Genomic DNA, 27,175 nt, shown 5'->3' with positions numbered 1-27,175 from the left:
AGAAACAATCCACTCCATGTTAGGCAATGTGCTTATCAACAAGGGAAATCGACCGAAACAGCTCTTCATCTAGTGATAGAACGAGCAGAGGCAGCACTGGAAAGCAAAGAAATATGCGTGGCCACCTTTATAGATATAGAAGGGGCCTTCGACAGAACCACCTTCGAAGCTATTCAAGATGCTGCTATAAAACATGGTGTGAACCCAACCATCTGCAGATGGATCGGGAAAATGCTGCAAAACCGAGTTATCAGTTCCACGTTAGCTGGCGATACTATCCACGTCAAAACAACCAGAGGCTGCCCACAGGGAGGGGTGCTGTCACCTCTGCTGTGGAGCCTAGTGGTCGATTCGCTAATGAAAGAACTGAACACAGGGCCATTCTACACGGTAGGTTACGCAGATGACCTAGCCATTATGGTCAACGGAAAAATTCCGACGATCGTCTCGCAGTTGTCACAAGAAGCGATCAAAATAGCAGAAAGATGGAGCAGAGAAAACCACCTATCCATCAACCCTAGTAAAACCACCGCGATGTACTTTACTAGGAAAAGAGACCTCAAAAACTTCAAAAGCCTAAAGATGGCCGGAGAAGAACTACAATGGTCGACACAGGTCAAATACTTAGGACTCATACTGGACAAAGATCTGACCTGGAAAAAACACCAGGAGCATATAACCAACAAATCCCTAAGAATTTTTGGCATGCTCAGGAGGGCCTATGGCAAAACATGGGGACTCCAACCAAAGGTACTATACTGGATCTACACAATGATGATCCTACCCATCATCAAGTATGGAAGTGTAGTATGGTGGCCAAGAACCAATAAAGAGACATGCAAGAAAGCGCTCAGCACAATCCAAAGGGTTGCCTGCATGTCTATAACAGGTGCCTTCAGAACAACACCAACGGCAGCAATGGAAACCTTACTTGGAATCACTCCATTGCACCTTACAGTCCAAAGAGAGGCAATCAATGCGTTGAAAAGACTCAAAGATGCAAACCTCGGGACAAGGAAGATGATGACATGCAACCATACAAACATGGGCATAAAACCTCATCTAAAAGAGATGCTAGATATGAACTCTGACAAAATACAGACAATACTAGTCACTCACAGAAACTTTAAGATGACGATTCCGACGAGAGAAGAATGGAGTCAAGGTCTCTACACACAAACCAAATCGAGACAGATATGGTACACCGATGGCTCCAAAATGCAGAACGGCACAGGAGCAGGCGTCCACTCGGAGGACTGCAGCATAAGTACTAGCCTAGGCAGATATGCTTCAGTCTTCCAAGCAGAAGTACACGCAATCATCGAATGCACCCAAGAGATTATAAAACGAGATACAAAAAATCGCGACATTTATATACTCAGCGACAGTCAAGCAGCTATTAAAGCTCTTTGCTGTTCTAAGGTCAATTCGGGACTTGTACTGAATTGCATAAAGAACCTGAACAAGGTAGGTCGTACAAACAACGTTAGGCTAGTTTGGGTACCAGGCCACGCGGGCATAGATGGGAATGAGAAAGCTGATGAACTTGCACGGAAAGGATCAGAATCACTCCCAATAGGTCCAGAACCAATAATTGGACTACCTGATGCGACAGTCAAACTGGCAATAACCAACTTCACCAGGGACCAGCATCTGAAAGAATGGAAAGCCATATCTGGACTAACCCATTCGAAACTGTTCATAAATAACGTCAACAAAAGCTGGAGTAATAACCTAATAAACCTCAGCAAAGACAGCATCAAGAAAATACTTGGTGCTTTCACAGGACACTACGGCACGAACTACATGTTAAACAAAATAGGAGCCATAGATGACCCCAAATGCAGGCACTGCAATGAAGAAGCAGAAACCATGAAACACATACTGTGCGAGTGTGATGCTTTAGGAAGGAAAAGAATGGATCTTCTAGGATGCGGTTACCCTAAACCAGAAGACTACAGGCTGCTTCCGGTGGGGTGCATAGCAAAACTGATAAGTTTTGCCCTGCCCCCCAACGTCTAGAGTAGCAAAGGAGGGGGTGACACAAAGGATCAGGAATGGTCGAAGTGTCAGCCAGGCATTAACTGGCACCCCCACCCCTAAGATAAGATAAGACCAGTGAGCGCTAAAAAGACATTTCTTAATTCCCATTTCCTAGTCGTATTCTAGTCAAAATGTGGCAATCTGGTCATAAAAATAACGCAGATAGGTATACCTATACTTAGTTTATTTTGCTAATCACTTTAACATTTTAATACCAATCTTTAAATTGCCTCTAAGTATCTCGTTACTATTAACAACATAATACGTCGTCCAAATTGATGGAAACAGAAAAATCGCAGTACAAGGTCATAGAATTTTTCCCGGGAGCAAAACCAATGTACGTCATTATTTACGACATTGTACTAATGAAACCTTTCGGAGGCCGAGAAAAAAGTTGCGAATAAGCGAATAATAGCAAAACATATAAGAAAACTCGGGCACACGATAGGAAAACTCGGAACAGTGAACATTCGTCGCCCAACATTAATTACTGTGGCGTCCACAAAAGGAGGTTGGCTTGTCAAAGAACAACTTGTACGAGTACTAGCCGAGGCAAGTTTGAACACCGGGGGAGCAACACTTTTTCCTGTTCCCGGCTCCCGCGGCATCAGTAATACCTGTGTTATAATCCCGCTCGCAACTAGCACAAAAACTCGTCAAGCAAGAGTTTATTTAGCGCTTTTGAGTCTTTGTTCGAGCGGCAGCTATAGTTGCCAACTACCGCGTACTGAACAATGCGAAAGTTTCCTCGAAAGTTGAGATTGAAAACGAGACGAAATTAAGCGTAAATTAAGACTGTTCCAGGCGGAATTCCGTAATTAAACATTTAGTTAATTTATTCGATACGTGAACCGCGAACTTCCCAAATAAATATCACTTTCTATTGTTTCCGCTTTACAAACGCTAAAATACAGCTAATGGAAACTGAAGTGTTTCTACATGTACGGAAATAAGAATGGCAAAATGTTCTCTATAGGCGGAAGGAATTCCTAGAAATAATTTTCAATATACTGTTTATAATAAACACAAATGTGTTTACCATGAAACAATCTTTTGAAAACACTAAGATCTCCAGAACACGGCGTAAACCATTTAAACCAATAATAGCTTAATATTTAGGTAAGTATGGATGTAACATTAATATTATATAAGTAACATAGTAGGACACATATAAACCGTAGACGTTCATTGTTTAACAGTCGTTTTTTTGCATCTATTATAGAAAGGAGGATTAGATAAATCGTGCACTAAAAGATGCGCTCATTAAAGAAAATTTGTGAGACAATCTTTGGACTATAATTAAATTAATGTAGCAAGATGGAGCGGCGAGAGGGACAGAGGCGAATATCTCTTTTAATCCAATAACAGTCCCCCTCTAAGGAGTCGTTATCTGGCGGGACATTCCCCAAAATCAGCTTTTCATTAATTGCTAGACAGCTTTATCTCGCGCCTTACGAACTCTGTCACTGACCCTAATGTAACATTGACGTTGATCCGACGCCAGATTAATTTATTAGCCGGTGCCCAAATGGCCGGCTCGAGTGGAAATTGACTTAGTTATTAATGTCATATTTTCCTCGACAGATGTCCGGAATACGGCGGGGATTTATCTACTATTATAACTATCGCTATGGGGTTCAACTATTACCAACTTCGCTTGTTTTATGGCCCAACGCTGGCACCCCTGAAATTCGGTAACAAATCATACTCATTGGACGATCAACTTTCCTAGAGACTGTAGTATGTACGTGTATACTAAAGTTTTATCTAGGTATTTCGGACCACCATTCCATCTCGTTATGTTATGCGATACCGAAAATTAATTACAAACAATTTTATGAAGAGACCTCAACAAAATGGTCAGATCTAAGAAAAATATAGCAAACCAACCGTTTATATAGGAACATCAAGACTTGAACAGACGTTCCACAAAAACTGCGAAATCCTTACCCGTTTGCCAATAAAATAAACTCGATACTGGATCCATCGGCCTCTCCACAAAGGTCGCCGAATAAAAAAAATCAGCGCTAAACTGTTTACGGGAGGACGTGATCGAATGTAATCTCGAGCGGCGCTGTACCATTTCCGGCCAATTACGTGACTTAGTGACTTCGGACTACAGAATACTGCCCCTAATAAAGTACTGCGTAGATGTGGACTAGCTCTTTGATACACGAATCAAGGTTAATTATTACGTTATTGACGAAACCCAATTGACATTTGGCGGTAACAGTGTTTGAAATCATATTGGATTATCATGATATCAGAGCGCAAAGAGAAGTATTACGATATTTTATTAAAGAAAATAAGCCGGAAACAGGAACTTCGAAATCAAATCAATGCCAATGGATGTCGGACGTCTCGGGTGACGTAAAATCACAAATAGCGACAGCTCCGGTACTTGTGGACACTAGCGCTGACCACATTGTAAGATGAACAAACTCCAGCTTGTGTACCTTCCGGGTCACCGGCTGTCCTTAGAGATTTACTCCGTTGTTTGTCCATCCGGGATTGTCTCCGAACTCAGCTTTACGTTTAAAACTAAATCAACAGAGTGAAGTGCGTAAAATCAATTATTCTACAACATCAAATTTCAAACACAAAACAGTGTTTCATAGCGCACAATGTCGTCGAGACGTACAATAAACTGTGTATTCAAAACAAGAGTAGAATCATGAATCAAGCCACAGTGAGCGCTCGCATGCACTGTTTATGAGTGCAGTTGATGTCTCCCCGTGGCATAAATCCTCACGGATTGTGCCAAAAACAACGTGACCTCTATAATTCTCGGTTCGGGCTAGTTTCGAGGCTTGTCCAAACATATAGCGTAAAATAGAACGGGGAAGTTAGTGCAAACACGTTCCATGCCACTGATCACTCGAGTCGATGTGCGACAATAACGTTCGTTTTGGCTACAACCAACGGCTATAGACTTTTACTTCGAATAGAACCATAAATATGTGCATTGAATACGTATAATATACTGCCTTATCGGTTCATTTTTACAAATAAAATATAATCAAGAAGACTTTCGTAAAAAGTATGACACGTTAGCAACTCAGCACTATTAAACTGTTAGGGCCCACCTGTAGAGGAATCGGCACAGAGTCGGCTTAAAACGTGCCAAAATATAAAGCGCGCCTTTTTAGCGAGACTGAGACTGAAAATTCGCGACTATTTCCTTGCGCGACAGCAAAGACGCCGCAAAAATGCGAAGAATGGGCCACCCAGCGCTGAGCCCGGCCCTCTCTTGCTGTTCGTACCAAAATAATGTTGGCATTTATTATTCCGCCGCTGTGTCTCACATGTATACGTGTTACGAGAAAATTTTGACGTACATGTCCATTATTAGCTTTCATAAAAACACGGCAAATATGAAATTTTCATCGTCCTATTTCGCTAGCCGAAATGTTACATATTATATTTCAGAGATTTCGTTCCAATTAAGATGTCAAAATTAAGTTGACATAGTTTAAAATTACTTCAGATTGCAATGGCATAATAACGCAGTAGTGTGAAACGTAATTGACATTAATATTTATAACCGCCGAAAAGTCCGAAAAAGTTTTAGAATTATATTAGCTATTTAGGATTTCGTGTACATTGCATGAGAAGAATGTTTGTTCCTTTCAGGTGCTAAGTTTTAATGAGAGAAGTTTAAGGTGAAACTAGCCGGCAACTTTTAATTATGGCTTCTAACCGCTAGGGCATCACTGTTAAGGAACTTTTGAACTTTAATAATGATGATATGCGAGAAATGGAAACTGGTGCAAAACATTAACTCTACACAAAAGTGTATAAGAGTTCCGACAAACTATTACTTTACACGAACTACAACATATCCGACTAAGAATGAGTTGATGACGCTACTAAAATAACAACTTGTATATTATAGATGGCATCCGCGATCATTCAGTAAGTAAATAAATCGTTTTTAGTCAAAGTTATTGCTCATAACTCAGCTATGCCCCATCATTGTACTTGTATACAAAATGGGACTTCGTAATTTATCCACGCCGTGTGGATATAACTAGTCAATTGAATGGGTGAAACCAGGGTGAACATGATTAATGATTGTCAAAATCAAATAGTTTACTGGCATTAGTCTGTTGACGCGCAAATTATGTAAATATTCAACACACAATACTTGTACCTACAAAATAAATATTTATCAGCATTTTTATTCAGTATCCAAACTATAAGTATAGGAAAATTTCGTTGAAAACTTATTAACTAAAGATATACCTACATAATAATACTATACCTATAAGAATAAGACAAATATAATCGTATAACTAAATCTTTACAAAAATGAGCACTATTTCTCAAACGACAACAAAGGAAATTCGCCATAAAAGAGAGCATTTTAATATTGGAATCAGCATAAAGGATTGACATCAAATATATACCCACCCAAGGGTAAACAATGTTATATATTTTTTCGTACTATCATCTCGTAAAGAATATTGCGAAGCAATTTCACGCAATGCCTTATGTTTATATGAAAGCTAACTTTTGAATATTGCCACTATGTTTTATATACAGACTTGTTGTTAGGCACACAGTATTGGTGCCTTTGTCTGTTTAGCTACATTTGGAACTAATCCTAAATCTATAATCCAAAGAAGTAAAGTAAATTGGTATTTCTTTTATCACGGAAACATAACATAAAGTACACGTGAAAACGCCCTAAGCTACAGTGTCAAACCATGCACCACTACAGAAACTCGAATACACCAAAACTCGTAGTTAAATATTAAGACCAACAGTGAGCAACTTCGGAAACCCTCAGCAAAGGTACCTACACAAGTTTGTTTATCTTTGGCATACATTTGACTTGTACCAAGGTCTGTGAACTCATAAATAAAACGATAGGGAAACTTGAACGTTGCGCCGCATTATATTAGATTAACAAACTACATACAATGTTGGTGTGAAAAATAAAAGTGGTACGTGGTTGTAACTCCCCGAACAAAAGTGTTGTGAAAGCCTCTCTCCGCCGACGTAGGCAAACATGCGACATACTTCGATATTCGATTTAGGGAAATAGCAGACTCGTGCTTATATGCGCCGATAAATGTGAGATAGAAATGCGCGAATAAAATGTGACGATGTATCGACGCGATATACCTTGAAAGTGCGGAAACGTACCACATTCGCAGAATTAATTTAAATAATAATGGAACTTTGCGCAATCAGCACTGATATACATTTAGTTATTAATTAGGAATAGAAGAGTATTGACCAAGCAACTTGTCTCTATATCAAGTTAACCGTTCTCATAAATGATAGTAAAAATTCACAGCTTCGCAGAATACTCGTGGTCTACACATTTCACTGCGATATAATACTGTAAGAGCATAAATAAATACGTGCAAAACATTATTTCTTCCCACGCAATAGCAAAATATTCAACGAGAAATAAAACAAACCAAAAACACTGCATATCGACACCAGCTTCGGAAAACTTCCTAGTATTTATATGTGAGGGCGACGGCAACAACAGAATTGATGTGGAGCAAAGTTTTAGTTCCGAAACTGAGAATTTACAAACATACAACGGGCGAGCAATGCGTTACAGAACATTAAAACTAGTTGAACAATATAGTTTTAGAACCTAGAGTTAGAATTAAGTAGTTTTGTCCGAATATTCATTGTCGTATAGTTTTTAAGTACATTATAAAATTTAATGTTAAACAACTAAAGGTAATGTTTTGTGAAACGCCTAACAGCCAGGTAATTCCATCACTTCTACGATATAAAGTAATTGTAATTTATTTACAAAGTAATAACGAAATTTTATCTTTTTAACAAAGGATTTTAGCAGACATTATTGTATTTTTTTTTTTCACTGAATCATAGACGTAATCATTTATTACTGAGCACACACATTTAGTTTAAATCAAAGATAAATCAAAATAATGTATCAAACAAATTACTTTGTGCACTATCTGTTGTGTAATAAATAAAGTAACTTCAATTCTATTCTGAACAAACAAAAAATAAATAACTTCGCATAGATCGTATTGCTAATACAATATCGAATTGTATATCTAACCGTAATTCAGGTTTGTAAACGTGAATACAATAGTAATGGATACTAAGAAAATAATACTTTGATTCATCTATTATTTAGTATAGTAGGCGAGTCTGTCGATGTCTTTGATTCTCAACCTTAGGCCTGTGACCCTTTGGTACGTCTTAACTCTATCACAAAGCCATGAAAATGACATCATTCTGATCTAGAGCAAACATCTTAAACAAATTGTCAGAACTTGATTGTGATACTTTCATAGGAAATGAAATAATAGGTGGGATCACAGACACATAAAACAATGGAAAATCCTTATAGTGAAGGAATATTTTCTGCCTTACGGATCGTAGCACACAAAGGTTGAGAAACAACGGCGTAGATAACTCGTTTTATCAAAGCCAATATAAGTCTAGACGAGCATTTCTAGTGAAACCGTGTCATGTTAGTGAAAGATTGAAAGATGAAGCTGTTTAATTATTATTGACAAAGTTACCAAATAATCCATCACCAACCTATAGAATAATGCGTTTACAAACTAAGTTTAATCACGTTATTTTGTTCTGTAATAAAGTCTGATACAAAACTAGCAGGAAGTAAAAACTTCAGATCTAGAACTTTGAGATGATAGACACAAAGCGAACTGAAACGAATACAAAGTAATGAATCCGACTAAAATGTTTGTTACGAGCGGGATTCGAGCCTGCCCTGCCTCTTTATCACCACGTTAAAAGTTTTCTAATGCAACTTATTAAACAGATATTATTACGTCAGTTCAAATTCAAGACATCCTATGAGCGTGACCATGGCGCAAAACGACAATTAAACCTGTGAATAGAATTTTTAAATACGGATAGGTGGTAGTACAAAAATCTTTGATATTCAACCAGCAATTATGAAAATTTCAAGAACCTAGAGTTGAAGCTCTACTTAAGCAAAGAGATTAACGTCTTGCAACGAGATCATTTATGCTGAATTTAAATCTAACAAATGGAAGAACTATTGGCTAAGTCATTATTTGATTTAAATTCAGCACAGAATTCGAGCTTGAATTAATAAAATCTCTTTTCAAAGAATGTCATACAGACTCACCTAAAAGTATTTCAATTTCCAATTCGCGTAAAGTGTTATTGAATGTAGTCGAAATAAAAGATTTATGTGCCTTCACAAACTAGATGAATTGTTTGGCCAAAACAAAACTAATGTTACCTAAGTATTTGATATTTGAAACATTTTTCTGCCTGTCAATATTTAACTATAGAGATTTATTGGAACATCCATTGTACATGTAAGTGGTGAAAGTTATCAAAATATACGCCAGCTCGAAACCTTCAAATACAATAGAAGTGAAATTGTAATAGATTGTTATCAATCATAACATTTTTGACAGTTGATATTTGTATGACCTAGAATCGACCATAAATTATTGAAGCTAGGCTTTCTGTATTGTTTGTTCTTAGTGACATTGGTACAAAGTCCTAAGCTAGACATCACACAAACTACATAAAGACCTAATCAAACAGAACTCGGCAAACACACGAAACTATCTCAACACAGACTATTTGACTTTGAGCCGCGGCAAACCGTAACGTATCAAAGTGCAGCTTATTGGAAAACAAACGTAATTACGTCCAACCAAACACACTGAACGAAATACAACGTCATTTGCTTACGTCACACGCGCACACCGTCGATTCTCATTCGAAGCGTCACGCCCGAACACGCGCGTAAACAATGGCTGCTCGCGTTACACACTCGACAGACTTGCAACTTTTAGTAACATACACAGGTATAGGATAAATGCATACCCATAGCATTGCCGCGTGAGTTAGTGATGTCTAGCTAATATACACTTCTCTATGGTATGTGCTGAGTATCATAATTTGTACTTCCTTAAAGATTCAGGCAGAGCATTACAACCAGAACGACTTTCTCTGTAGTCGCAGACGAGAAATTTACCATCGGAAAGGTCATACGTGATGAATGCACACAAAGTAAACATGAACGTTACATAACCGTGATATAGTTAAAACACGTGTCGGAATTGAAGGCGTGATGTAATGTGTAAACATTGGTAGCGCTTGCACGTGATCGGTGGTTTCAAGTCGCGCGATTTTAACCAACGAACATACAACGATTTTAATTAATATTCTAGCAAACAATACATACCACGTAATATGTTTATGTTATTCAAATAAAAAACTGAATTGAATATGCAGCATATTTAATAAGTACCTGGTCTGACCACATAATTGAATGTCAAGAACTAAGATATTTCTTTTGTTTGGTTAGAGGCCAGCATAATGTCAAAATTGTTTAAAGGCTCTGCTTTTGCTCTTTTATAAGAGATTATTGTCATTAAGCGACTGTATTTTTATTTTTTCTACTCCTTTACTTTGACCATATAGATACTTTACTAGAAAAACGTACTATAAATTAACTAAAAGACATACGCAGCACTTCTAACCTTTACGTCCTTCACCCTTCATCTGTCATTTGAAATTCAATAGGCAAGTATATAATTATTTGGTAACAAGTACAAGAGGACGGATGTTCGTGTACGCGCACGCGACGTGGCGTGTCGTCTCAGTCACACTAATGAACATGTAATTACTTCTACTCGGCTGATTGTGACTGATCAGGGCTGCCAGAAATAGACCCATTGTTACACAGGACCGAGCGAGACTGACACTAATTGTTAACGAGTCGAATAAAAAGACACCATTTGAAAAAAAATCTTTAATATGACTTTCAATGGTAATGGAGTCGACCTACACATAATATACTTGGGAATACGAAGCAGGATAAATCATAGAAACACAGCTAATTGAAAAAACAAAGTCCGTAGTACAAAAAGCAAATACAGATAAATTACGTAATACTCTAGAAAGTTAAGGATCCCGCGGGAAATTAAAACATTTCAGGGCAAAGCGATTGACTTCTTAGTTAGTTTTACCTGCAAACTTTTACAATGAGTGCACATTTAAAATGTAATTGTAAATATTACGTTTTACCTTTTTTTGTGTTTGCACCATAAATTACAACGTCCATGGGGGTGTGTCTTGTGTTCTTTTTCAGAAACATTTTTATTAAACGAAGTTAGGGACCAGTTGATTAATCTCAAATTGAATTCCGCAATTCGTAGAATACAAGATATCGCCATTTTTAACTTTAATTCCTTATATTTCTATTATTTCAACGGTATGTAATAATAATATAATTTTTTATTACGAAAATTTTCACCTGCCTAACTTTAAGACATTAGACACTTAATATTCAATCATTACAGACTCTCCTACGACCAACCCTACAAACTTATATCGTATCCGATTCCCGACATATATTAATTTAATAGCGTCATACAGATGCTCAAGTAGGTACTATATTAACGCAGCGACTAATTAACATAACAAGTGTCGAGTAATTGGTTTCGATGTCGCCGTCTCGCGGTTCAAAGTCACGCACCGAATTAGAACAGATTGTCATTTGTTTAGGGCTACCATACACACCACATTTAAGAGTTATTACTTCCTTGATTTATTCTATTCTTACCTTTATATACCTTCATATTTATAAAGGAGATATAGGAAGCTGGTAAAGTATTAAACGCTCTTACAGTCTCAAATAGTAGCAGCTTCTAAGATTGGATTAAGAAGAGAATATAAGAATGCCTATTAAACACATTAACAGCTCACAACTTACGTTGAGTCCATTAAATAGTATGAAATTACCTTATTACCGTCTGTATATGAATTATTAATTCGGAAATAAGTAGTTGTTACGATCATTAATACCGCGCAAGTAAAGTAGTACGTATGTAGCAATAACGTAATGCCAACGGGTAATGTGGAATTAAAAGTGATGTATTAATGTTTGACAACCCTACAAGCGTCCGCCTCGTACGTGATTTATGCACATAAGCGGAGTTGTTTTAAAGAATAAGCATTATATAATAGTAGCTTGATTAAAGCACGCGCCTGAATGATGGACGTGACAACTAAACGAATCGTGACAATCGTGCCACATACTAGCGTATTTACGCATTTCCGCACAACCACACTTAAAATTACAGCTGTTAGATTTTACACGCTACGATTAGTGTTACATTAAAAACAACATACGTTCCAACTAATTAATTAGTATCGAATTGTCACGCAGTCAATTAAAAACAGCAAGATGCTATTTTAAAGTTCTTAATGTCGTGCATTCGTGGAAATACAATAATTATTCATCAATTAGTACGCAGTGACTTGTAGAAGTTAACGCACCTTCATGCGTTTCCAATAACGCTGGGTCTAAAGTAACACGCAACACGTTCGCTACAATCGACATACTCCGACAGGATCCGATAAATCCCGACCACGGGCGTTCAATATGCACATGATAGTAATACACCCTCGATACAACCGGTCGAGATTAGACGCCGCCGCCCGACGCAACGTCGGATTGCCTCCAAGAGTGGGAAATGTATGCGAATGTCGCGAACGACGTGAGAAGTCACGCGATACAAGTAACGTGAGATTTATTGTATTGTGTTTTGCAAAGCTCATATTGTTTTGTATAGACAACACGTCTTGACGTGCGTTTACCATGAGCAGACAGTATTGTTAGTGAATATTGGTATTTTTATTTGAATTCGGCTTGGCTTGGCTTCTTGGAAAACAAAGGTACACCTTCGTTTTCTAAGAATATTCTTTCAGAACGGCTAAAGATTTAGTTGCATTTTACAGCATTGTAGTCGGCTCAGTACAATGTCTAATATAACTAACAATATTGCATCTAAATACGTGTATCCCAATATCGATTAATAGGGTGATTGCTTCAACGTCAATAACCAACTTAATAAACGATCCGTGTAGTTTGACAAACTACAGTTACTGATATCGTTCAACTCATGATTTGTTGTACGCATACATCACGCAATATCATCGAACGCTATTAATCAAAACAAATTGACCTGTTTTCGCTCGAAACAAAAACTTTGCACCGACAAAGCGTGTTCCTCGTTAATTCTATTAATTCGTACAAAATAGTTTCAAATATATCAGTTCATTGGTATCGAAACAAAACTAAAAGCATATGGACAGTGGTTCGCATTGGATTAATTCGGAACCTCGTCAAATCCGCCTGTCACGTCGCATCAGATTACAATGATATTGGCTATCGGATAGGACACGGTTATATGATAAACCCATTTGTTTTCACATACAATATTCACGCGAGGTGTTACTAGAGGATATGATTTGTCAGGTGATATGATGGTTAGAAATCGAGTGAATGCATGGTAGTACGGACTGTTTTATTATACTTTGGGAATGTTATGAATAGTAAAATAATTACATTGGTTCGTACAAGTTCGAAATACTAAGATTTGCATTGTTATAGCAACCTAACCAGAGTCTACATCCATTACAAATTACGAAAAACCAAGATATAGGAATTAAGCTTTTCTATTTTGTAAATATAATATTCCGGCTTCTGTGTTGTAATTTGACCTTTCGATTTTGTTCTTACAACCAAAATCCTTCAAGTCACATTGTCTAGTGTATCGGCAAATATAATTAGTGTGTAGTAGCTATTATATGAAGAAACCTAAGCCACTGGAATAATTGTACTTCAATTAGTACGACCTCGTCAAGAACGTTTACATCATTAATCAGTAGGTAGATGTTTTTCGATTTTATCTTTCACGGTCAGTTACTGGATGTACAATTACTATATTCAATTAATATGTTTAATAGATTTATGTTAAAAGATCGGCTTATTGATAGTTTTAATAAACAGGTAAATATAGTACAAAGGCCGTAATGTTTATTTATGTAGCTGAACAAAAAATATTACTGTTTAATGTTATAATATTGTAGAAATCGAAGCATATTTTTTGCCAACAAAAATACTTGAAAACACATAAATCGACCATTATAGAATGTGCACAAAAACTGCGAGCTAAAAATACCGCGTAGTACTTGCAGTAACTACATACTTTTTGTATAACTCGAGCTAAATGTACTTTTACCAATGTAAAATCTAGGTTATGGTAGAGAACATTCGCTGTAAATTATCGGTTTGTTCTTGACCGATTTTTTATATGACTTCCACATTTTTTACGCGTAAGGCGTTAAATTGCAAAACCAGACTCAAGGTGATAAAGCAAAAAATAGCTATACATTAAAACATATAAGTATTATGTGATTATTTTGTTGGATGTAAAAAATCGTAAACAAATTGCCTTTCAGGCTAGGAAAAATAAATATAATACTAGACCCCAAAAATATTTTCCTTGTCCTGTTTTAAAAATAGTTTTCTTGTTATATTCTGTTGTGCAAATTACCTAGATGTCTGAAACACAAATAAGAACATAATACCTAAGTCAAAACAAAGAGCAGTAATTTATAATTCTACGAACTCGAAGATAGGACTTTAGTCACAAGAAAAAGACACTTAATTTATCTAATGTCTAGCTTCACCCAAGCCTCCGTGCCGACGTCTCATTACGTCTCTATAAAAAGGTAGATGACCTATAACTAATGGGAGTAGCCATTCTACAATGCAATGTCTTTCGTTTCAAAGGATAATGAACTAAGATTTTTCTTGTCTGGATTCATGTTTTACAATGAGGTGATTATTTATAAATAATGACGGCTCGTATTAATCAAATTTAAATGAAATTTGATATGGATGCTCAAAATTTCAAATGCACAAGACGATCACTCATACTGTACAAACCAAACTGCAGTAATTACTCGTAAAACTTCAAGATGGCTTTGTATTTATTAGCATCTTATTAAGCACTTATCTGCTTATAATCACTTTCGACTGTAAAATGAATTCGAAGGAAACATCCCTGGTGCAGGCAAATAAATAAGTAAATTATAGCCCGCATCCTATAATTAAAATTCAAGCTATAGAAAACCACTTTAACCTAAATCTGAGCCAGTACATAATACCGAATCAACATCGCCTAAGGCTCAAAGGGATCACAGATAACAGGGTATCTGAATAAATGGGGATACACGAGCGTCTCACGCGTTGCATGTTATTATGTGTCTGTGAGCTCCGTGGTTATGCCGTGATGTATGAACGCTTGAATATGTATGGACACGCAATCGCAGCGGTGCTCTCCCAGGAAGCTACAGATTGACTCCAGTTTTGCAACAGTAAGCCCACGTTCATGGAAAATAGATTCAATGTTCCCTTTTGTGTTTGATTCACAGTTGTACAGGAAATGACTTTAACGGCTTCTATTAAATTATTTGAACAATAAGTTAAACCAAAATAAGTACGCGGAGATCAAAAACCTCTTATAATATTTCCTCTTCTGTATTGTTTCCGTGTCAATGAACTTATGAATTAAAAGACATTTCTAGGAGATATTGAAACAATAACAATTTGAACGCTGACTTAAGTAGCACTCGTTTGTATGCTACGTATAAGACGGAACTGCAACAGGAATTACATATTCCAACCGCATCAGAATGGGAAGCCACCGAAAATTGACTAACAATAAAGCAGTTCGAGACCTGTGTACGGAACTATTGGCGGTGGAAATAATGACATAGCACATTACAGTAAACAATGAGTGACACGACCTCGATGGCGGCACGCTGTTGTCGTTGAACAAGCCATTTTAATTATAATTGCCCCCTGACGTGACTGCACCAGACACGACCAGGATACGTACCGAACGATAATAGCATTGAAAACAATAGTCAGCAATAATTTAGAGCCACTACTACGTGTTGTTTGTCGTTGTTGTGAACGATAGCGACTGTAGTATTAACAATCAGGAAAAAATCGTGTGAGATAATAATAAATCAAGGCTTTGTAATAGTTATCGTAAGGATCTCGTCGGGTTACAAAATGCTGCTAGGATTATCAACATAATATATCTTAATAACACTTTGAAAAGCATGTATCTAAAGTGTAGTTTATTAAATTACTTCCTAAACTAGAGTTGACGCATGTTATTAATCAGGTGTAAATTTCGGCATACTATAATACGCCTATTACATTTTCAAATATTCACACTCGCTAGGCGTCCATGTCAAACGAGTACAATATTAAACTTCAAATTAACTGCAACAGTTTACATATACAAATTCATGGTACGGTGTGCAGAGTGCACAAGTTTTAATTGATGTTAAATATACGATAGTTTTTAATGTACCAGCAATTTGTATGGCGCACGAATTCACATTGACTGTTAATATTTTATTCGAAATACTATTTTATTACTTTTTTATTGCAGAAGGAACTCATAATTTAAAGTGACTTTATTACCCATTATTTAACTATTAAACGATCAGAGTTTATTAATCAAGATTAAAATTAGAAAGTACTTGGTCGCTGTTAAAAGATAGGGGGTTGATATTGAGCCTTTATACATCCAAGGGCACATACTAGAATACCTTTCAAAATGATCGTTAATTTTCAAAGATTTCTATTTTGGTAGTTAAGTCAATGAACTTTGACGTTTGATGTTGTAACATACTATATATATTAGGCCCTCTACCTCACCCACATGCTCATTATTATAATTCAATCTTCCCATCCTATTCGTAAACCTAAACCTCCTTACATGGTTTGTTTATAACCGTATAAAGGAAAGTTTTTAGCATTCAGAGATGAAAGGAACAGCTTAGTTATGCTCACAAATCCTCTTGTCGTGTCTCGGAAGGCACGTTAAGATGCCTGTCCGTATTAAAATCCCTAGCTTCCGTTAGTAATTAGGACAAGAACACAGAGAACTAAGGACCTCAGATAACAGAATTATAATGGGACCAAAAGGTCTTCCAACAAATCTGTGCCGGAGCTTGCTTTAAGTAAAGTTCTAAATTTGACGTCAACAATTAACTTTGAAGCATATTTATGAGTCTAATATAAAATGCATTAAGTGCAGATAGTATCGAGTTAACGATAGTCGTAAAGTATTTTTCGCGTGCACGACCCAAATAACAAGAATAATACGTAGTTGCGTAAATTAATGAATATTCAACAAGGCCAATAATAAATGTAAATTACATCCGCAGTGACAGCGAAATATATCTAATTTCAAAGGTAATTTAAGATCCTACAGTAAATTAACTTGATGTTCACATTTGAATATGGAAATTTCGAGGAATAGTGCTGATGCGGCACTCAACCAATATTATGAAGAAAATTATTTGAGGAACTCTTCTGAAAATTTCCATTGTAATAATATTTTACGTGTTATTTTAGCTACTCAGAAGTCGGCTTCTATGAATCTCAGCAGCTGAATGTTAATTCAAACCTCTATTAGGTACCAGAATTATTTACATTAACTTTCTCTCATTATGTGTTTCACTTTCGTTTTGATATTGCGTAATGTTTATGAACTATGTAACGGAGGAAAAAAGGTGCGTTTACGTTCATTATCTCAAGAAAAGTTGTGTAATGATGGACGAACAAGATAACAGCTGCGGGGCGCTCGTTTAACCGAGAATTTCGATTACACAGACGAGAAAATCCCTCTAATACTGCTAATGTCTGTCTAAACCGACGACGGTGGGGTGTGACAGTGGAAAAATTCATCCAGGCAGACCAGTAATCAGTCAAGTTTTAGCTCCGCATTACTGTAATGGGACGCCCAAAGCGAATGCCGCTTTGTCTCCGCACATAGCGCTTTAGTAAGGCGGTCTCGAAGTGAGCGTTTGTAACCTAAGTAATGTATGACGTCGGGTGAAATGGCTTCACTACCTATAATGTAATTTAGTTTCACTTGCCTTATGCAAATTGAGGCTGTTTCAAGTGAAACACTTCCGCTAAGCTGATATTTTAGATAAGAGAAGAGATTTCCAGATTTCACGTTTTGCATAACAAAGATTAAATTGATAAAAAAGCGTTCGGTGACAATTTATGTTATCTTAAAGAAAATCTTTTGGGAAAACCAACAAAAAAAATACTGCAAACGCTAGATGATTCTTAAAATATAAAAAGAACCCTAATCCTGGAATGTCACAACCCTCGTTTTATTATTATAATTCCGCCAGTAAAATCGCTAATTTCATTGCCTGATACTAATGCCGACGTCCGCGCTTTTTGCTATCAGATAATTCAACGCTATTTTACGACGCACTTTTTCGTCTTATAGCGATCACCAGTACAGAGAATATCACGCGAAAGATCTTATCACGGATGGTGGGGTAAACACGGCAAAAAAAAACCTTTTAATGTTTGTAAATATGAATTGGAGATATTCGTCGGTAATTGGTATTCGGGTGAAGGTATGATTGAAAATTATATTGACATAACATACACCTCTGTTTCTCTGATGCGGAAAAGGTTTTTATTATGAACTAGCTGACCCGTGCAGCTCCGCTCGCGTGAATTTCGTACTGTTGCTTATTCGTTTGAGCACGCGAATTGCGAAGCACTCGATACACCTACACATAAATATGCTAACAACTCTTTTGTCATCTAATGGTTATTTACGAAAGGGACCCGAAGGGCACACAATGTGGCACAGGCTCAGGCAGGCCTGATTTCCTGTGGTTACCTTCTTTTCCGCTCTCGTCTGTATCCGTACCAGTTTACAGTATAAAATATAATACCTTATTATAGACTGACCATTGCTTACCCGTCTGGATTCAGAATATTATTATAGGTACAGACAGACCTATTTTTTTTTTAAAGACTACTCCCGCACTAAGAATTGCTCTTGTGTCGCGGGGACTTTTACAAACATACAAACAACGGACACAAAGCACAACCAGACCCAAAACAATTATTTGTGGATCGCACAAATAATTGTCCCGTGTGGGAATCGAACCCACGACCTCCCGTTGCAGTGGTATCGGCGTGGCGACCTAAACCACTGCGCCACAGAGGCAGTCAAAAGTCAAAAGTCTATCTGCGCCGGAGCTCTTCACACGCGTAATAATGTCATTGTATACTTGCGATGATACGTCCGAAATCACGTGACCCGTAATATTTTTTTATATATCATCCGTTGTTTATTTTTTAAAACTTACCACATAGTCTGTTTCATAGCTATCCAATTTATTTCCTTAATGCAACCAATTAATTTGGTTATGTGTTTCGAACAACAACGCCATCTGTTAGTTGCGGCGAACAACGACAACAAACAAAATTACTCTGTTGGCCATCTAGGATATCCCGACCGCACCGGACCCACGTAAACCAACATTTTTGTGTAAAATATCATACAACATTTATGTTTGAAAATCCTATAAATGTATAGCATGTTTCAAAGGTATTTTTTTTACAATAAAGCCATCAAAATAAATTAATTAGAAAAAACATGCTTTGTTGCGAACTATAACGCCATCTATTGGTTGGTGCCAACAACAGGTATCGATACGGCAGACGCAGCGTTAACTTTATATATATGCGAATGTTGTGAAATAGATTGCAACGCCATCTATGGTCTCTATAGGAAAACGCAGGTTCAAACGATTTCTACGTATTTTTTTCAATTTTCTAAAAATCTTTGAAATTTTATGCTATAAAAAGTATCCTAGAAACTGCTCCACTACTTATTCTATGCATATACCAAAATTCAGTGCATTCTATTCGGTAGTTTTTACGTGATAGCGACACATACAGACGGAGGACAGACAGACAGACAGACAGACAGAAAAGAAAATTATAAATTGCAGATTCGGTATCAGTATCCGTTACTAAACATCCCCCATTGGTTTTTTTTTTAATATATTCAATGTACAGAATTGACCTCTCTACAGATTTATTATAAGTATAGATTTTGCTTGGTTATTTATAGACTTTGCAACTGATTGCCATATTCATGAGGGAGAAAAGTTATCCGTCTAAACGAAGCGGTGCACAGTTAGTAATCATAGTAACATTCATAGGAAGAAGATATAAGAAACAACTTATTACCATAAATAGCCATTTAACTCATACGTTCACCAGATCACTTACCAAAGATCAAGGAATAAATAACAATTGTGTTTCGCAAAAAAACAGCTTATTCTAAGGGTGTTCTTTGTTCCGATAACGAGGGATTTGTAGAGCTTTGATATCAGTAGATGTTTGCTGAATAAAACTTACGGTGTATAATGAGTTCGAGGAAATAAACGTTGAGCGTCACACTAATGACTTCTCCTCTTACCTGGAACAAATAAATTATCTATTAGCAAAAAGATTACAAAAATAAATGTTATGAATCTATTTCTTAATGCTTGTAATTCCTAAATTAGTTACAATTGAAACATTTTGTATGTGATGGTAAAAAATGTTTGAGCCCAAGCCTTGCAAGTTTAAATTAGGTTTATTAATATGCTTAGTTATTTTTTTGTTATATAATTGCAATTCACTGAATACTTTTTTATACGAAATCGAATAGGCATCATATGAATCACCTGCCAGGGGGCGTTAACGTATTCAGCACAGTACGGTAGGGGTGTGTATAGGCGTATGATCACGGCAGTGACAATAACCGCGGATGGATGGACACGTGTCAACCCTCGTCTGACTAATATTCAGGATAGATCCACTCGGGCCGCCTCTACCCAGAGCATGTATAAATTGATACACGAACGCACTCTTGTTTGATGTCATTGGATATTTAGATGAAGCCTGTACAATTTATGGGGTGTTTTATTTGTATTGACAAGTTTTGACGTGTGTTTGTGCGACGTGTTTCGGCCCTAAAAGCCAATTGGCAAAAAGCGCAACATTTGACATGACAAATGATTTTAATCAATTAAATGTTGTCTAAACTACGTAGACCAATTAAACAAGGTTTACATTTTCATAAAATAGGTGCCCTAATGAATTACTTTTAAGTATTTAAGCATTAATTAATAAACAAAAACAATCTAATTCGATCAAGCAAACAAGCGCATAATCAAATCCTTCAAGTGTTCTTATCTAAACGGGCGAAAAATTTAAATTGCTCGGTATTATAACGTCTCGGTTCGGATGGGCACTCGAAGCTCTCCATCGGTCATCGTCCTTAGTACAGCTATTTCCGATCTCGTGGCCCTCGGTATTGACGATATTTGTATAGCCTGTGTGCTGAGCGCCGGATCCTATCCATCTGACGGCAAATGTGTGTTACTACTCGTATTATTATATTGGTGCTCATGTACACAATTTTTAGAGCTTGGTACAATACAATTTTGTTTTCTGATCGAAGTTTTATATATCCTGATGATAAGTATGAATCACGTAATAGTATCTTTATAAACATAGATCAGTGGACGTTTCCTTACGATGTTTCCATGACTCATGACGTCATGTGTATTTCCCTGTAGACGTATTGTGATTATATGCAATCAACTAATTTACTTTACAGTATCTACCCAATATGATTTTCAAGCATCTAATTTTTATCTTAACATCTTATTCCGCATTCAGTTTCTGCCAAAAAACGAATATGCGGTAGAAATGTACGCAATAACATAAATCCACATCTCACTAATTGTTCAACTTAACTTCGCGGAATGTCAAGATCAAAGTTTATTTCCCTCTGCATTGTGTTCAATCAGATAAATGTGTTATTAGCCATTTCCGCGAAGTATATACGCTGCCGTCTCCATATTAAGACGTCAAAATGTAGAGTTACAAGGGCGATATGAAATAAAACGTGGAATTATAATTGCCGACGTAACTTCGGTTTTGATTGCGCTAAATTATTATGGAGTTTGTTAGAAAATTTGTTACTATAAAGTGTATATTAATTGTGTAACGTAATTAATATCTAGGTTATTTCCCTTTACATTGACCACATTATTTATTTTCTTTGAACTCTCTGCATTATATTTCGCGAAAAAAATGCTCATGAATAGGGAAAGGAACATTACACAAACACTATTTAGCACTTTATAATATAGAATGGAAAAATAAATAAGCTTAAGAAAAAATATTGCCTCGAATTTCTTCCGACAAAAACGATGCTTGCATTTCCAAAGATCGCCGCAGGGGATCGTATTCGTGCACCCGATCCCGTCACAAAACACTATACACAAAACACCACACTCACATTAATGTACAGTATGTATGTAGTTTGATAACAAACAATATAACCTACTAAACGTTAAACAAACAGTGCCAATTGACAACATTTCATTTTTTTAAGTAACATATATTATCATTTTATTCTAAACTAGATGTGAAATAAAGGGACCCATATTTTTTATTTTTGTGATATTTAGTTATTTTCATTCACGATTTTCACTTTGAAAATTGTTTCATTCTAAACAGACGTAAGTGCCAAATGACGTCACATATACGGTGGAATAGCATAATGCCTTTGCCTCACAAGTCACATCATTTTGAAAAAAAAAAATTATAAATGTCAGTGTCTTGTCAACCTGGAGCGTCTATCGTATTATTGTTTGCTTACAAATACATTAATTGTTTTATAAGTTATTATTTTCCGTTCTCCGTTATTTATAAGTCATGAAGGTATCTGAAGGATTCCAAGTTGCTGATAGCGGGAACTTGCGCATAGAAAATTACTTAATGCTTTTGGAATATATGCACGAAAACATACTTACTTATGCATTACTTTGTACATATTTTCTGAAGAATGTGACAAGCGTAAAATAGACTCAGGACTAATCCTGAATTATTGTGGTAAACATCAGCCTACTTTAAATGACTACAGCATATTTAATTAATGCTCCAGTATATACACTAGCAGCAAGACCATAGCTATAGGGATTTTAATCAGTTCTGTCAAGATGCTCAAAGTGAAAAGGTGATTGACAGTGTAGCTGAAGCAACAAAAGATCAAACAGATTCAAAGTTGTGGCATTCCATGTGTCAGGGAAGAGTCACTGGTTCTAGGATCTATGAAGCAGTACATTGTCAAACAGGAAATGGTGTTTTGGTGCAAAGTATCTTAGGTGGCTATAAGGTGCCTGAATTTAAAGCCATAAGACGAAGTAAAACATTATAAAAACAATTAATTAAAATATTAGAAAATGATTTTGGAGTTATTCTAAGTTCAGGCCTAATTCTAATTTCCCCTGTTATTGGTGTTCCACCAGATGGGATTTCTGCGAAATTTGTGCGAAATAAAATGCCCAATAAGTGGAAAAACAATCAAGAATTATGTGAAAAATGGCAAACTCCAAGGATAATGTAAGGCCCAAATAATGGTTCAGATGCATGCTGAAAGATCTGTTTTGTTTTGCTGATCCAACTTTTGAACAGACAAAATTAATACACAAATTGAGTATGATGCAAATTACACTACAAAGATTTTAGAAGACGCTGAACCATTCTGGAAGCAATATATTGTTAAGACTATTTTAGAAAGTGTTAAATAAAACAAATTGAAATGAGTTTACGTCTTTTTATTCATTTTTTATTATAGGACTATGGAGATTTATTGACCCACATGCTACTGTGACTTTTTCATCTGAATGTTGAATTAGTTTATTGCATTATGTATATAACAGTGTGGCTTGAGTATCTTAAACACGGACACACAACACCCACAGCATTACACTATTCTTGCTTGTTTGAGTTAGGCGCAGCAAAAAATTGTTTTCGATTGTCTCCAGAACTGTTTTCGTAAGATGGCACAAAACAATATTTGAGATCCTTCATAACCCTATACTGTTAACTAGGATTCATTTCGAGAAATCTATAATGTTTAAAGTTCATAAATGATGCTAAATACTTCAGTAACCTATTTATTGTGGTATTTTCGTGTTTGTTTACTTTAAAACATTATTGACATTTCAAATGTCAATCTACATATTTTTTATTCAAATTGCAAAGGCAGAGGTAAGACGTTATTCTTCCGTATATGTGACGTCACAGCGTATTTTTTGGTTTTTATTTTATTTCTCCCGGATTATTGAGCCAAAAAATATAAAAAAATATGTTTTGTATTCAGAATGAGAAAATGAAGAAATGGTATTTTTATTTTAGGTACTTTAAAATTTTGAAATGTTGTCAATTGGAAGTGCAATTGCGGCGAATATATTAACACAAGTTCATCACACAGTACTGCACCTACAGATGGCTCGCTCACAATTAAATTACCTCTGTATTTAGCTTTGCGTAATTTGCTCTGTTCACGCAATCCATGTGATAGGCAATGAAGGATAGTCACGAGCATAAATATGTTCACGCTTACACATTTTCAACTATTCGTCGATTCGGACGTAAAAAACTCAGTATTGTTCTAACATAAAGTTATAGCCCGATTTACTCAAATTTTCATTGATAATCGAGCTTTTTCTCTGCTCGTGTTTATACAAATCTAAGGTTTAAATACACATCGCAGTATGAAAGAACTTTGTTGCAATGTTTACTATGTAGGTCTCTGATAGCAAACTCAGTTTCGTTCAGTCAAGCGCACTGCCGGACAAAGCAAATCCATAAAGCTAGTCAATTTCAGGTTTGTAGAATTCAGACTATACAGAATATAATAGAGAACTGACAGCATGGTTTCCTGGCGATGTTTTCTTACTATACGTGCACTAGGAAGAGAATTTCTCTAGTAAGATTTTGCTGTTATTGTAAATTCAGACCCGTCACGCCACGTCTTGTTCCTATCAAAGCTAGCTTCGCAAATCTCTTTGACAGCCGGATCTCAAAACCAAATATAGCACACAAATATAATCCCTTCGGCAAGAGAACAGTTTGTTTATACATCTCTATTTACTAGCTTACCGGTAGCAAATGTAACATTAAATAGAAATCATAAATTCTATGAATGCACAAACAAGAAGACCGATAACAATAATTTCAACACCCCGAGAAATACAACTCTCCAACAAGAATAAAATACAATACGAACTATTCCTTTCATCTCGCCCATCAGTTCCAATACGAACAAAAACTACAGGAGTTCTTACAGTTCTTACAAAGTCACGCCCAAGATCTAGTGTCGCCATAAAACCAAGAAAGGATCCACAAAGATGTATCTCGGGCGAAGTAGTGGCGAAGATGCACTTCAAAAGTACTAAAGACAGGAAGCCAAGTACTACTCTTTTTGCACCACTGGAACCGACGCGTCATTATGTGAAAAATTCTATGTGTTCATTCGAAAATAAAACCACATTTTCCTTTGCTTTTGATAGAGGTAAGTCGACATAAGTTCTTAGATCGATAGTTGAAAATCATCAGTTATTATACTCTGTAATAATGGATATGTATCGCGATGCTCACGCCATGCTGCTACAAGTCTAACACACTATTAATCATAGTCCCGGTGTCGTACACGCACACTACATTATCTCCTTACATACTCATTTGCTGCGGAATCCATTAAAACATATATGATAGGGACACATAGATAGTAAACAGTGTAGACTGTGTAGAGGTTCACGCACACATTCAGAGTAAGCCTAGACCCTAATTAGTGACAAGACTCCGTTAATAAACGCTCATGTCCCGGATTGGGAGATCGGGCCTTTGGGCCGTCTGATCCTACATATTGTAACCAACCACACTAATTGTACACGACGGCGCGTTGACCTCGAACTGATAGTATGCAAATGAATAACTGGAGACCTACACTAGTATAATGTTAGAAAGGGCGAACAATTAAAAGGTAACTTAATTGTAAGGCTCCGTCGAGTGCCTGTAATAAGATAATTGTTACATTGTAGCCCACGTATTTGAAAAGCCTCTAATTTCGCAACAGTTTTGAGGGAACGTTTGATAGGTGCAATTCACAGTAATATTATTTTAAAAAAGCGACGTGTCTAAATGTTTATGAATGATAAAAATGCAATAAATTTATACCAGTTTAAATCGTTAAATGATACAAGACTTTAGTAACCGAACAAAGCCAGTGGTGCATACTTAGAAGTGCAGTAGGTCAGATAATGTCAAGGTAGTACACTTCGTAACTCCGTACCATCTCTTATACCTTTCAACAACAAAATTCATCAAACAAGTGCCATTTGACTCCGAAGCATGAGGAAAATAAAATAAAATTCTCTAATGACTACGTATGAATATAAAAGGGGAAGTGATTACATCAGAGAGGCTATTACGATGTTATTATGGTAAAATTTGATAGCGAAAATATTAAATTACATGTCGAAAAGAGATTTTTCTTCATATTTCTACGTAGCGTGGTTATTAAAGTTCGTTCAACTTCAACCTAAATAGCACGGTACGAAGGGGATTTAATCACGGTCGCGGGCATTGGTAGTGTTTCATAAAATTCAACGTTCGCCCCGTTTCGCTTATAACGCGGATCCACTGAACCGATTCTGATCGGATTTTTAATACACTCGAATGCAGCTATTGCTTATAGACCATTTACCCTTACACTGAATAAAGTCATCGATGAATGATAAACTAACTTTGTACACATTGTACACCAAATATGTATAAGAGTTACTTTATCAGAACATCGGGATCGCATCAATATTTTGAGTTTATGGATACTCAGAAGGACGAGGGAGATAGCTGAGTCTAGATCATAAACTTTGAAACGAACTTAAAGGTGACCCCTCGAGACCTTTTTGCCGTTCTCCTAAGAACATACTTACATGGTATACTACATACAACAATACTTAAGAATGCTGTCCAATATCGCTTAGTGATTTCAAACTGTAGCTTCAACACAAAGAAAACTGAGAAAAGAGCTCCTGTCATTGGCGATAGGACAAATAGTCGCAATTACGTCGACAGTGAACGGATGAACGGCTGTTCACAGCCAGGAATCAAGAACCTGAAAATATTAATTGAAAACGTGACAAATACAACGTGATTGATTTATAACCAGGGCTGCCCAAAATGTGGGCGATTCCTTCAAAATCATTTTATATCCGATAATTTGAAATAGAAGATAACAATGTGTAATTGTAAATTTCGTGTTATACAATTATGCTGATACCTATATTTATATTGAAAATTTAATAATTTTTGTTTATTTTCTACTATCACAATTATTTATACTTAAAAAAAATATAATTTACAGACACAAAGTTCGTTTGATCGGCCAACTTGTAATTCCTACATTATCTATTCAAATATAATTGAGCAATTTACGTAACATTACATTGCAGTGGAGATGCAACCAAATGCCAAACAGACACCTTCACGTCGTCGCCACCTAGAATACCAACTTAAAGCCAAAGAGTGCATTTGAATTTCAAAATCTTAAACTTAAAGAGC

The 27,175-nt window shown here is 36.3% G+C and overlaps 1 protein-coding gene across 3 annotated transcripts in view; it reads right to left on the bottom strand.

Moving 5' to 3' along the window:
* LOC142978938 (furin-like protease 2) overlaps window positions 1–27,175 on the bottom strand; it is a 196,662-nt gene that overhangs the window by 108,702 nt on the left and 60,785 nt on the right. Inside the window, exon 2 of one of the 3 annotated variants that reach the window (XM_076123581.1) lies at window positions 20,126–20,186. The exons of the other annotated variants lie outside the window; for them this stretch is intronic. The gene's annotated coding sequence lies outside the window, so the exon portion shown is untranslated. The remainder of the gene's footprint in view (window positions 1–20,125; window positions 20,187–27,175) is intronic. 3 annotated transcript variants of the gene reach the window in all.

The sequence above is a fragment of the Anticarsia gemmatalis genome, chromosome 15 (genome assembly GCF_050436995.1).
Source record: "Anticarsia gemmatalis isolate Benzon Research Colony breed Stoneville strain chromosome 15, ilAntGemm2 primary, whole genome shotgun sequence".
Lineage (NCBI taxonomy): Eukaryota > Metazoa > Arthropoda > Insecta > Lepidoptera > Erebidae > Anticarsia > Anticarsia gemmatalis.
The sequence above is the reverse complement of the archived record's forward strand: the minus strand, read 5'-3'. Positions and strand labels throughout refer to the sequence as shown.